Below are 11,687 nucleotides of genomic sequence, written 5' to 3' on the forward strand. Positions count from 1 at the left end.
TAAGTATGAAAAACAACGAAAAATTAAAATGGTACAATAATCGTGCGAATGGTTTTTCTGCCCATAATTGCTCAGAAACAAAGTCTGATGTTTTTAAGCTCCAAAATTCTTTCTAACTTACACGTAATGCTATGAAAAATTAAAACCGACGCAAGTTTTTACTTTGTTTCTTTGTTTGAGAAAATTTAAAACATTGGATTCAAGATATTCAAGTTCATTTCCATTTAAAAACCCGCCAAAAACAATGTTTTCATATTTTAAAGCTTGACTCCAGTGAAAATCGTTTTCAGAGCAAAACATAAAATTTCAAAAGGATTAGGCTTCGAGTGCTCCTCCTGCAAACTGCTAAAACAATTTACCACATAATTAATCACATCAAACAACTTCACAAATGATATCCAAATATCAAGATCATTCATATGTAATCCCTCAACATCTTCAGAGCACCTAAAAATGTATCTAAAAGCAAAATAAGTATGAAAAAGAACGAAAAATTAAAATCGTGCAATAATCGTGCGAATGGTTTTTATGTCCATAATTGCTCAGAAACAAAGTCTGATGTTTTTAAGCTCCAAAATCCTTTCTAACTTACACGTAACGCTATGAAAAATTAAAACCGACGCAAGTTTTTACTTTATTTCTTTGTTTGAGAAAGTTTAAAACATTGGATTCAAGATATTGAAATTCATTTTCATTTAAAAACCCGCCAAAACAATGCTTTCACATTTTAAAGCTTGACTCCAGTGAAAATCGTTTTCAAAGCAAAACATAAAATTTCAAAAGGATTAGGCTTCGAGTGCTCCCTTTGCAAACTGCTAAAACAATTTACCACGTAATTAATCACATCAAACAACTTTACAAATGATATCCAAATATCAAGATCATTCATATGTAATTCCTCAGCATCCTCAGAGCACCTAAAAATGTATCTAAAAGCAAAATAAGTATGAAAAACAACGAAAAATTAAAATCGTGCAATAATCGTGCGAATAGTTTTTATGCCCATAATTGCTCAGAAACAAAGTGTGATGTTTTAAGCATGTAATTTCTCAACATCCTCAGAGGACCTAAAAATATATCTAAAAGCAAAATAAGTATGAAAAACAACGAAAAATTAAAATCGTGCAATAATCGTGCGAATGGTTTTTATGCCCATAATTGCTCAGAAACAAAGTGTGATGTTTTAAGCATGTAATTCCTCAACATCCTCAGAGCACCTAAAAATGTATCTAAAAGCAAAATAAGTATGAAAAACAACGAAAAATTAAAATCGTGCAATAATCGTGCGAATGGTTTTTCTTACCATAATTGCTCAGAAAAAAGTCTGATATTTTAAGCTCTAAAATCCTTTCTAACTTACACGTAACACTATGAAAAATTAAAACCGACGCAAGTTTTTACTTTGTTTCTCTGTTTGAGAAAGTTTAAAACATTGGATTCAAGATATTGAAATTCATTTCCATTTAAAAACCCTCAAAAACAATGCTTTCATATTTTAAAGCTTGACTCCAGTGAAAATCATTTTCAAAGCAAAACATAAAATTTCAAAAGGATTAGGCTTCGAGTGCTCCTTCTGCAAACTGCTAAAACAATTTACCACATAATTAATCACATCAAACAACTTCACAAATAATATCCAAATATCAAGATCATTCATATGTAATTCCTCAGCATCCTAAGAGCACCTAAAAATGTATCTAAAAGCAAAATAAGTATGAAAAACAACGAAAAATTAAAATCGTGTAATAACCGTGCGAATGGTTTTTATGCCCATAATTGGTCAAAAACAAAGTCTGACATTTTAAGTATGTAATTCCTCAACATCCTCAAAGCACCTAAAAATGTATCAAAAAGCAAAATAAGTATGAAAAACAACGAAAAATTAAAATCGTGCAATAATCGTGCGAATTGTTTTTATGCCTATAATTCCTTAGAAAGAAAGTCGGATGTTTTAAGCTGCAAAATCCTTTCTAACTTACACGTAACACTATGAAAAATTAAAACCGACGCAAGTTTTTACTTTATTTCTTTGTTTGAGAAAGTTTAAAAAATTGGATTCAAGATATTGAAATTCGTTTCCATTTAAAAACCCGCCAAAACAATGCTTCCATATTTTAAAGCTTGACTCCAGTGAGAATCGTTTTCAAAGCAAAACATAAAATTTCAAAAGGATTAGACTTCGAGTGCTCCCCCTGCAAACTGCTAAAACAATTTACCATATAATTAATCACATCAAACAACTTCACAAATAATATCCAAATACCAAGATCATTCATATATAATTCCTCAGCATTCTTAGAGCACCCAAAAATGTATCTAAAAGCAAAATAAGTATGAAAAATAACGAAAAATTAAAATCGTGCAATAATCGTGCGAATGGTTTTTATACCCATAATTGCTCAGAAACAAAGTCTGATGTTTTAAGCTCCAAAATCTTTTCTAACTTACACGTAACACTATAAAAAATTAAAACCGATGCAAGTTTTTTCTTTGTTTCTCCGTTTTAGAAAGTTTAAAACATTGGATTCAAGATATTCAAATTCATTTCCATTTAAAAACCCGCCAAAATAATGCTTTCATATTTTAAAGCTTGACTCGAGTGAAAATCGTTTTCAAAGCAAAACATAAAATTTCAAAAGGATTAGGCTTCGAGTGCTCCCCCTGCAAACTGCTAAAACAATTTACCACATAATTAATCACATCAAACAACTTCACAAATAATATCCAAATATCAAGATCATTCATATGTAATTCCTCAGCATCCTCAGAGCACCTAAAAATGTATCTAAAAGCAAAATAAGTATGAAAAATAAAGAAAAATTAAAATCGTACAATAATCGTGCGAATGGTTTTTATGCCCAGAATTGCTCAGAAACAAAGCGTGATGTTTTAAGCATGTAATTCCTCAACATCCTCAGAGCACCTAAAATTGTATCGAAAAGCAAAATAAGTATGAAAAACAACGAAAAATTAAAATCGTGCAATAACCGTGCGAATGTTTTTATGCCCATAATTGCTCAGAAACAAAGTCTGATGTTTTAAGAATGTAATTCCTCAACATCCTCAGAGCACCTAAAAATGTATCTAAAAGCAAAATAAGTATGAAAAATAACGAAAAATTAAAATCGTGCGATAATCGTGCGAATGGTTTTTATGCCTATAATTGCTTAGAAATAAAGTCTGATGTTTTAAGCTCAAAATCCTTTCTAACTTACACGTAACACTATGAAAAATTAAAACCGACGCAAGTTTTTACTTTATTTCTTTGTTTGAGAAAGTTTAAAAAATTGGATTCAAGATATTGAAATTCGTTTCCATTTAAAAACCCTCCAAAACAATGCTTTCATATTTTAAAGCTTGACTCCAGTGAAAATCGTTTTCAAAGCAAAACATAAAATTTCAAAAGGATTAGGCTTCGAGTGCTCCCTTTGCAAACTGCTAAAACAATTTACCACATAATTAATCACATCAAACAACTTCACAAATGATATCCAAATATCAAGGTCATTCATATGTAATTCCTCAACATCCTCAGAGCACCTAAAAATGTATCTAAAAGCAAAATAAGTATGAAAAACAACGAAAAATTAAAATCGTGCAATAATCGTGCGAATGGTTTTTATGCCCATAATTGCTCAGAAACAAAGTCTGATGTTTTAAGCATGTAATTCCTCAATATCCTCAGAGGACCTAAAAATGTATCTAAAAGCAAAATAAGTATGAAAAACAACGAAAAATTAAAATCGTGCAATAATCGTGCGAATCGTTTTTATGCCCATAATAGCTCAGAAACAAAGTCTGATGTTTTAAGCTCTAAAATCCTTTCTAACTTACACGTAACACTATGAAAAATTAAAACCGACGCAAGTTTTTACTTTGTTTCTTCGTTTGAGAAAGTTTAAAACATTGGATTCAAGATATTCAAATTCATTTCCATTTAAAAACCCGCCAAAACAATGCTTTCATATTTTAAAGCTTGACTCAAGTGAAAATCGTTTTCAAAGCAAAACATAAAATTTCAAAAGGATTAGGCTTCGAGTGCTCCCCCTGCAAACTGCTAAAACAATTTACCACATAATTAATCACATCAAACAACTTCAAAAATAATATCTAAATATCAAGATCATTCATATGTAATTCCTCAACATCCTCAGTGCACCTAAAAATGTATCTAAAAGCAAAATAAGTATGAAAAACAACGAAAAATTAAAATTGTGCAATAATCGTGCGAATGGTTTTTATGCCCATAATTGCTCAAAAACAAAGTCTGATGTTTTAAGCTCCAAAATCCTTTCTAACTTACACGTAACACTATGAAAAATTAAAACCGACGCAAGTTTTTACTTTGTTTCTTCGTTTGAGAAAGTTTAAAACATTGGATTCAAGATATTCAAATTCATTTCCATTTAAAAATCCGCCAAAACAATGCTTGCATATTTTAAAGCTTGACTCCAGTGAAAATCGTTTTCAAAGCAAAACATAAAATTTCAAAAGGATTAGGCTTCGAGTGCTCCCCCTGCAAACTGCTAAAATAATTTACCACATAATTAATCACATCAAACAACTTCACAAATAATATCCAAATATCAAGATCATTATATGTAATTCCTCAACATCCTCAGAGCACCTAAAAATGTATCTAAAAGCAAATAAGTATGAAAAACAACGAAAAATTAAAATCGTGCAATAATCGTGTGAATGGTTTTTCTGCCCATAATTGTTCAGAAACAAAGTCTGATGTTTTAAGCTCCAAAATCCTTTCTAACTTACACGTAACACTATGAAAAATTAAAACCGACGCAAGTTTTTACTTTGTTTCTTTGTTTGAGAAAGTTTAAAACATTGGATTCAAGATATTGAAATTCATTTCCATTTAAAAATCCGTCAAAACAATGCTTTCATATTTTAAAGCTTGACTCCAGTGAAAATCGTTTTCAAAGCAAAACATAAAATTTCAAAAGGATTAGGCTTCGAGTGCTCCCCCTGCAAACTGCTAAAACAATTTACTACATAATTAATAACATCAAGCACCGATAACAACTTCAAAATAATATTCAAATATGAAGATCATTCATATGTAATTCCTCAACATCGTCAGAGCACCTAAAAATGTACCTAAAAGCAAATAAATATGGAAAACAAAGAAAAATTAAAATCGTGCAATAATTGTGCGAGTGGTTTTTATGCCCAGAATTGTTCAGAAACAAAGTCTGATGTTTTAAGCTCTAAAATCCTTTGTAACTTACACGTAACACTATCAAAAATTAAAACCAATGCAAATTTTATCATGCTTCTTTGTTTGAGTAAGTTTAAAACATTGGATTTAAGATATTCAAATTCATTTCCATTTAAAAACCTGTCAAAACAATGCTTTCATATTTTAAAGCTTGACTCCAGTGAAAATAATTTTCAAAGCAAAACATAAAATTTCAAAAGGATTAGGCTTCGAGTGCTCCCCCTGTAAACTGTTAAAACAATTTACCACATAATTAATCACATCAAGCACCGATAACAACTTCACAAATAATATTCAAATATTAAGATCATTCATATGTAATTTCTCAATATCCTCAGAGCACCTAAAAATGTATCTAAAAATATTGGATTCAAGATATTCAAATTCATTTTCATTTAAAAACTTGGTAAAACATTGCTTTCATATTTTAAAGCTTGACTCAAGTGAAAATCGTTTTTAAAGCAAAACAGAAAATTTCAAAAGCATTAGGCTTCGAGTGCTCTTCTTACAAACTGCTAAAACAATTTAAGACACAATTAATCACATCAAGCACCAATAACAACTTCTCAAATAGCATCCAGATATGAAGGTCATTCATATGTAATTCCTCAACTTCCTTAGAGCGCCTAGAAATGTATCTAAAAAAAAATAAGTATGAAACACAACGAAAAATTAAAATCTTGCAATAATTGTGCGAATGGTTTTTATGCCCAAAATTGTTCAGAAACAAAGTCTGATGTTTTAAGCTCTAAAATCCTTTTATATAACTTATGCTTAACACTATGAAAAATTAAAACTAATGCAAGTTTTATGTGTTTCTTTGTTTGAGTAAGTTTAAAACATTGGATTCAAGATTTTCAAATTCATTTCTATTTAAAAACCTGCTAAAACGATGCTCTCTTATTTTAAAGCTTTACTCAAATGAAAATCATTTTCAAAGCAAAACATAAAATTTCAAAAGCATTAGGTTTCGAGTGCTCCCCTTTGTAAACTGCTAAAATAATTTAGCACACAATTAATCTCATCAAGCACCAATAACAACTTTCCAACCTAATATATTAACACTCAAAAAATTAATAAGAAAAAGATTTGAAAAAATAAATCTATTTACTAAATAAGCTCAAATAGTTATGACTATTTGAACAATTACTTATTTAAAATCATTATGACCTTTTGTTTTGTCATAAAACAATTGTTTTAGTTTATACAAGCTTATTCAAAATAATAATAATAATAATAATAATAATAATAATACATTAATATTCCTCAAATTAATAAGTGATTTAAAAAGTGAATCTGTTTACTGAATCAGTTCAAATAATTATGGCCATTTGAACTATTATCTATTTCAAATCTTTATGAACTTTTATTTTGTTATAAAAAAAATTATTTTTTTTTATCATACAAGCCTTTTCAGAATAAAATAATACTAATTTATTAATATTTCAAAATTTAATAAGTAAGAGATTTAAAAAATAAATATATTTATTGAACTAGTTCCTATTTGAATAATTATCCATTTCAAATCGTTATAACCTTTTATTCTATTATAAAATAATAGTTTCAAATTATATAAGCCTATTTGAAATAAAATAATACTAATTTAATAATATTCTGAAAATTAATAACTAAGAGATTTAAAAAATAAATTTGTTTGCTGAAGCAGTTCAAATGGTTAAGACTACATGAACAATTACATATTTCAAATCATTTTGACCTTTTGTTCTGTCATAAAATAATCATTTCAATTCATGCAAACTTATTTGAAATAAAATAATATAAATTTATTAATATTTTAAAAATTAATAATTAAGTGATTTAAAAAGTGAATCTATTTACTGAATCATTTCAAATAATTATAACTATTTCAATAATTATCTATTTCAAATCATTATTACCTTTTGTTTGGTCATATAACAAATGTTTTGGATCATTCAAGCTTATTTGAAATAAAATAATAGTAATTTACTAATATTTGAAAAATTATAAGTAAGAGAAAAATAAATCTATTTGCCGAACCAGTTCAAATAGTTATGACTATTAAAAAAATTATATATTTCAAATTATTATAACCTTTTGTTTTTTCATAAAACAATTATTTTTGTTCATATAAGTTTATTCAAAATAAAATAATACTAATGTAATAATATCATGAAAATTAATAACTAAGAGATTTAAAAAATAAATTTGTTTGCCAAACCAATTCAAATAGTTAAGGCTATATGAACAATTCTTTATTTCAAATTGTTATGACCTTTTGCTTTGTCGTAGAACAATTTTTTAGTTCTTAGTAACTTATTCAGAATAAAATAAAACAAATTCATTAATATTTCAAAATTAATAGGTCAGAGATTTAAAAAATAATGTTGTTTGCCAAACCAATTCAAATAATTAGGACTATATGAACAATTATCTATTTCAAATCATTATGACCTTTTTGTTTTGTCATAAAACAAATGTTTTTGTTTATATAATTTTGTTTGGAATAAAATAAGATTAATTTATTAATATTTTGAAAATTAAGAAGCAAGAGATTTAAAAAATAAATCTATTACTAAACCAGTTCAATTAGTTATAACTATTTGAAAAATTATTTATTTCAAATCGTTATGACCATTTGTTTTGTCATAAAACAATTGTTTCTATTCATATAGTCTTATTTAGAGTAAAGTATAGCTAATTTATTAATATTCTAAAAATTAATAAGTAACGGATTTAAAAAATGAATTTATTGGCCTAACCAATGCAAATAGTTTTGACTATTTAAACAATTATCTATTTCAAATCGTTATGACCTTTTGTTTTATCAAAAAAAAAACTATTTCTATTCGTACAATCTTATTCAAAATAGCATAATTCTAATTTGTTGATATTCCAGAAATTAATAAGTAAGAGATTTAAAAATTTAATCTATTTACCTAACAACTTAAATAGTTATGACTATTTGAACAATTATCTATTTCAAATCGCTATAACCTTTTATTTTGTCATAAAACAATTTTTTCTATTCATACAAGCTTATTTCAAATAAAATTAAATAAATTTATTAATATTCAAACAATTAATAAGTAAAATATTTAAAAAATAAATATGTTTACCGAATAAGTTTAAATAGTTATGACTATTTGAAGAATTATTTATTTCAAATCATTATGACTTTTTATTTTATCATAAAAAAAATTATTTTTTTTTCATACAAGCATTTAGATTAAAATAATACAAATTTATTAATATTTTACCAATTAATAAGTAAAATATTTTAAAATAAATATGCTTACTGAAAAAGTTTAAGTAGTCATAAATATTTGAATAATTATTTATTTTAAATCGTTATGACCTTTTGTTTCATCATAAATCAATTGTATCAGTTCATATAAGCTTATTGTAAATAAAATAATATTAATTTATTAATATTTCAAAAATTAACGAGTAAGAAATTTCAAAAAATGAATTTGTTTATCGAATAAGTTCAATTAGTTATGACTATTTGAATAATTATCTATTTCAAATTGTTATGACTTTTTTATTTTCTCATAGCATAATTGTTTTTGTTCATACAAGCTTATTCCAAATAAAATAATTACATTTGTTTATATTTAAAAAATTAATAAGTAAAAAATTAAAAAAAATAAATTTGCTTTCTGAACCCATTCAAATAGTTATGACTATTTAAATAATTATCTATTTCAAATAGTTATGGCCTTTTGTTTTGTTATAAACCAATTGTTTTTGTTCATAAAAGCTTATTCGAAATAAAATAATACTAATTTATCAATATTCGAAAAATTAATAAGTAAAATATTTAAAAATTAAATTTGTTTATCGAGCAAGTTCAAATAGTTATGACTATTTGAACAATTATTTATTTCAAATAGTTATGCTCTTTTGTTTTGTCATAAAGTAATTGTTTCTATTCATACAAGTTTATTCTAAATAAAATCATACTAATTTATTAATATTCTACAAATTAATAGGTAGAAGATTTAAAAAAGAAATTAGCTTACCGAACAAGTTCAAATATTCATATCCACTTGAACAATTATCTATTTCAAATTGTTATGACCTTTTGTTTTGTTGTTAAAAAAAATTGTTTCTATTCATACAGAATTATTGAAAATAAAATAATATCGATTTATTAATATTTTGAAAATTAATAAAAGATTTAAAAACTAAATTTTTTTATCAAATCAGTTCAAAAAGTTATGACTATTTGAACAATTATGAATCTTAAATCGTTATGATTTTTATTTTGTTATAGAACAATTGTTTCTTTTCATACAAACATATTTGAATTAAAATAATACTAATTTAATATTATTCAAAAAATTAATAATAAGAGATTTAAAAAATAAATATGTTTGCCAAATCAGTTCAAATAGTTAGGACTATTAGAACAATTATCTATTTCAAATCGTTCTGACCATTTATTTAGTCATAAAATAATTATTTCAGTTCATATAAGTTTATTCAAAATAAAATAATACTAAATTAATAATATTATGAAAATTCATAACTAAGAGATTTAAAAAATAAATTCATTTATCGAACTAGTTCAAATAGTTAAAACTATATGAAGAATTATCTATTTCAAATCGTTATTACCTTTTGTTTTGTCATAAAAACAATTATTTTAGATCATTCAAGTTTATTCATAATAAAATAAATCAAATTTTTTAATATTTCAAAATTTTAAAAGTAAGAGATTTAAAAAATAATTCTATTTACTAAACTAGTTCAAATAATTATAATTATTTGAACAATTATATATTTCAAATTGTTATAACCATTTATTCTATCATAAAATAATTATTTATGTTCATACAAGTTTATTCGAATAAAATAATGCTAATATAATAAGATTCTGACCATTAATAACTAAGAGATTTAAAAAATAAATTCGTTTGCCTAACCACTTCAAATAGTTAAAGTTGTATGAACAATTATCTATTTCAAATCAGTATGACCTTTTTATTGTGTCATAAAATAAATTTTCAGCTCTTACTAACTTATTTGGAATAAAATAAAACCAAATTTATTAATATTTCAAAAAGTAATAAGAGATTTAAAAAATAAATCTATTTACCAAATCAGTTCAATTAGTTATAACTATTTGAATAATTATTTATTTCAAATTGCTATAACTTTTTCTTTTGTCATAAAATAATTTTTTCTATTCATATAAGCTTATTTCAAATCTGTTTGCCAAATAAGTTCAAATAGTTATGACTATTTGAATAGGTACTTATTTTAAATCGTTATGACTTTTTGTTTCGTCATAAAACAATTGTATGATGAATATGCTTATTCAAAATAAAATAACTTATTAATATTTCACAAATTAATGAGTAAGATATTTAAAAAATGAATCTATTTATCAAACAAGTTCAAATAGTTATGACTATATGAACAATATGAGTAAAGTAATATAAATTTATTAATATTCCAAAAAATAATGAGAAAAAATTTAAAAGATAAATCTATTTTTTGAATATGTTTTAAATAGTTATAACTATTTAAATAATTATCTATTTCAAATCATTATGTCCTTTTGTTTTATCATTAATCAATTGTTTTTGTTCATAAAAGCTTACTCTGAATAAAATAATACTAATTTATTAAAATTAAAAAATTAATAACTAAAAGATTTAAAAAATAAATTTCTTTACCAAACGAGTTCAAATAGTTATGACTATTTAAACAATTATTTTATTTCAAATTGTTTTGATCTTTTATTTTGTCATAAAATAATTATTTTTGTCCATACAAGTTTATTAGAAATAAAATAGTACTAATTTATTAATATTCCAAAAATTAGTTGAAAATTTAAAAAATAAATATATTCATCGAACAAGTTTAAATAGTCATATTCATTTGAACTATTATCTATTTCAAATCATTATGATATTTATTTATTAATGAAGTGTTATTGTATGCTTCATTGTCAGTATACCGCACTTAATACACTATTAATACATCAAATATTAACTCATAAAGTATATAATTGATTGAAAAAACATATAAGCATAGAAATTAAAATCAATTTTAGCATTTAAATTATAAATAATTAATATAATTATATAATTTATTCTTCATTATCAAGAAATTAGCAATTGATTATGTAATTGATTAAGTGCATATATTATATAGGTCAACATTTTTATTTCATTTTTTACTTAAGAATTTTCTTATCGCATTTTTGTTGGTGCAGATTTTTAATTCTTTAGTTGAGATTTTGATGATTTTTTATTGTTTTAATTGAAGCCTTAAAGAAAATAATAATGAAAAACTCTAATTAATATATTTTTATAAATTTGAGGGAAATTGCTTTGGAACATCCATTACAGCCCAATATCGGTTGCTTTGCGCGGGTATTATTCTGACTATTTCTACAACATCCAATGGGGATGGCCTTTTGACTTTGTATTGTAGTCCAGTAACCGCCATTTCTTTT

This window comes from Durio zibethinus, chromosome 5, assembly GCF_047325235.1.
Source record: "Durio zibethinus cultivar Kanyao isolate XHJ-2024 chromosome 5, ASM4732523v1, whole genome shotgun sequence".
In the NCBI taxonomy this organism is placed as follows: Eukaryota; Viridiplantae; Streptophyta; class Magnoliopsida; order Malvales; family Malvaceae; genus Durio; species Durio zibethinus.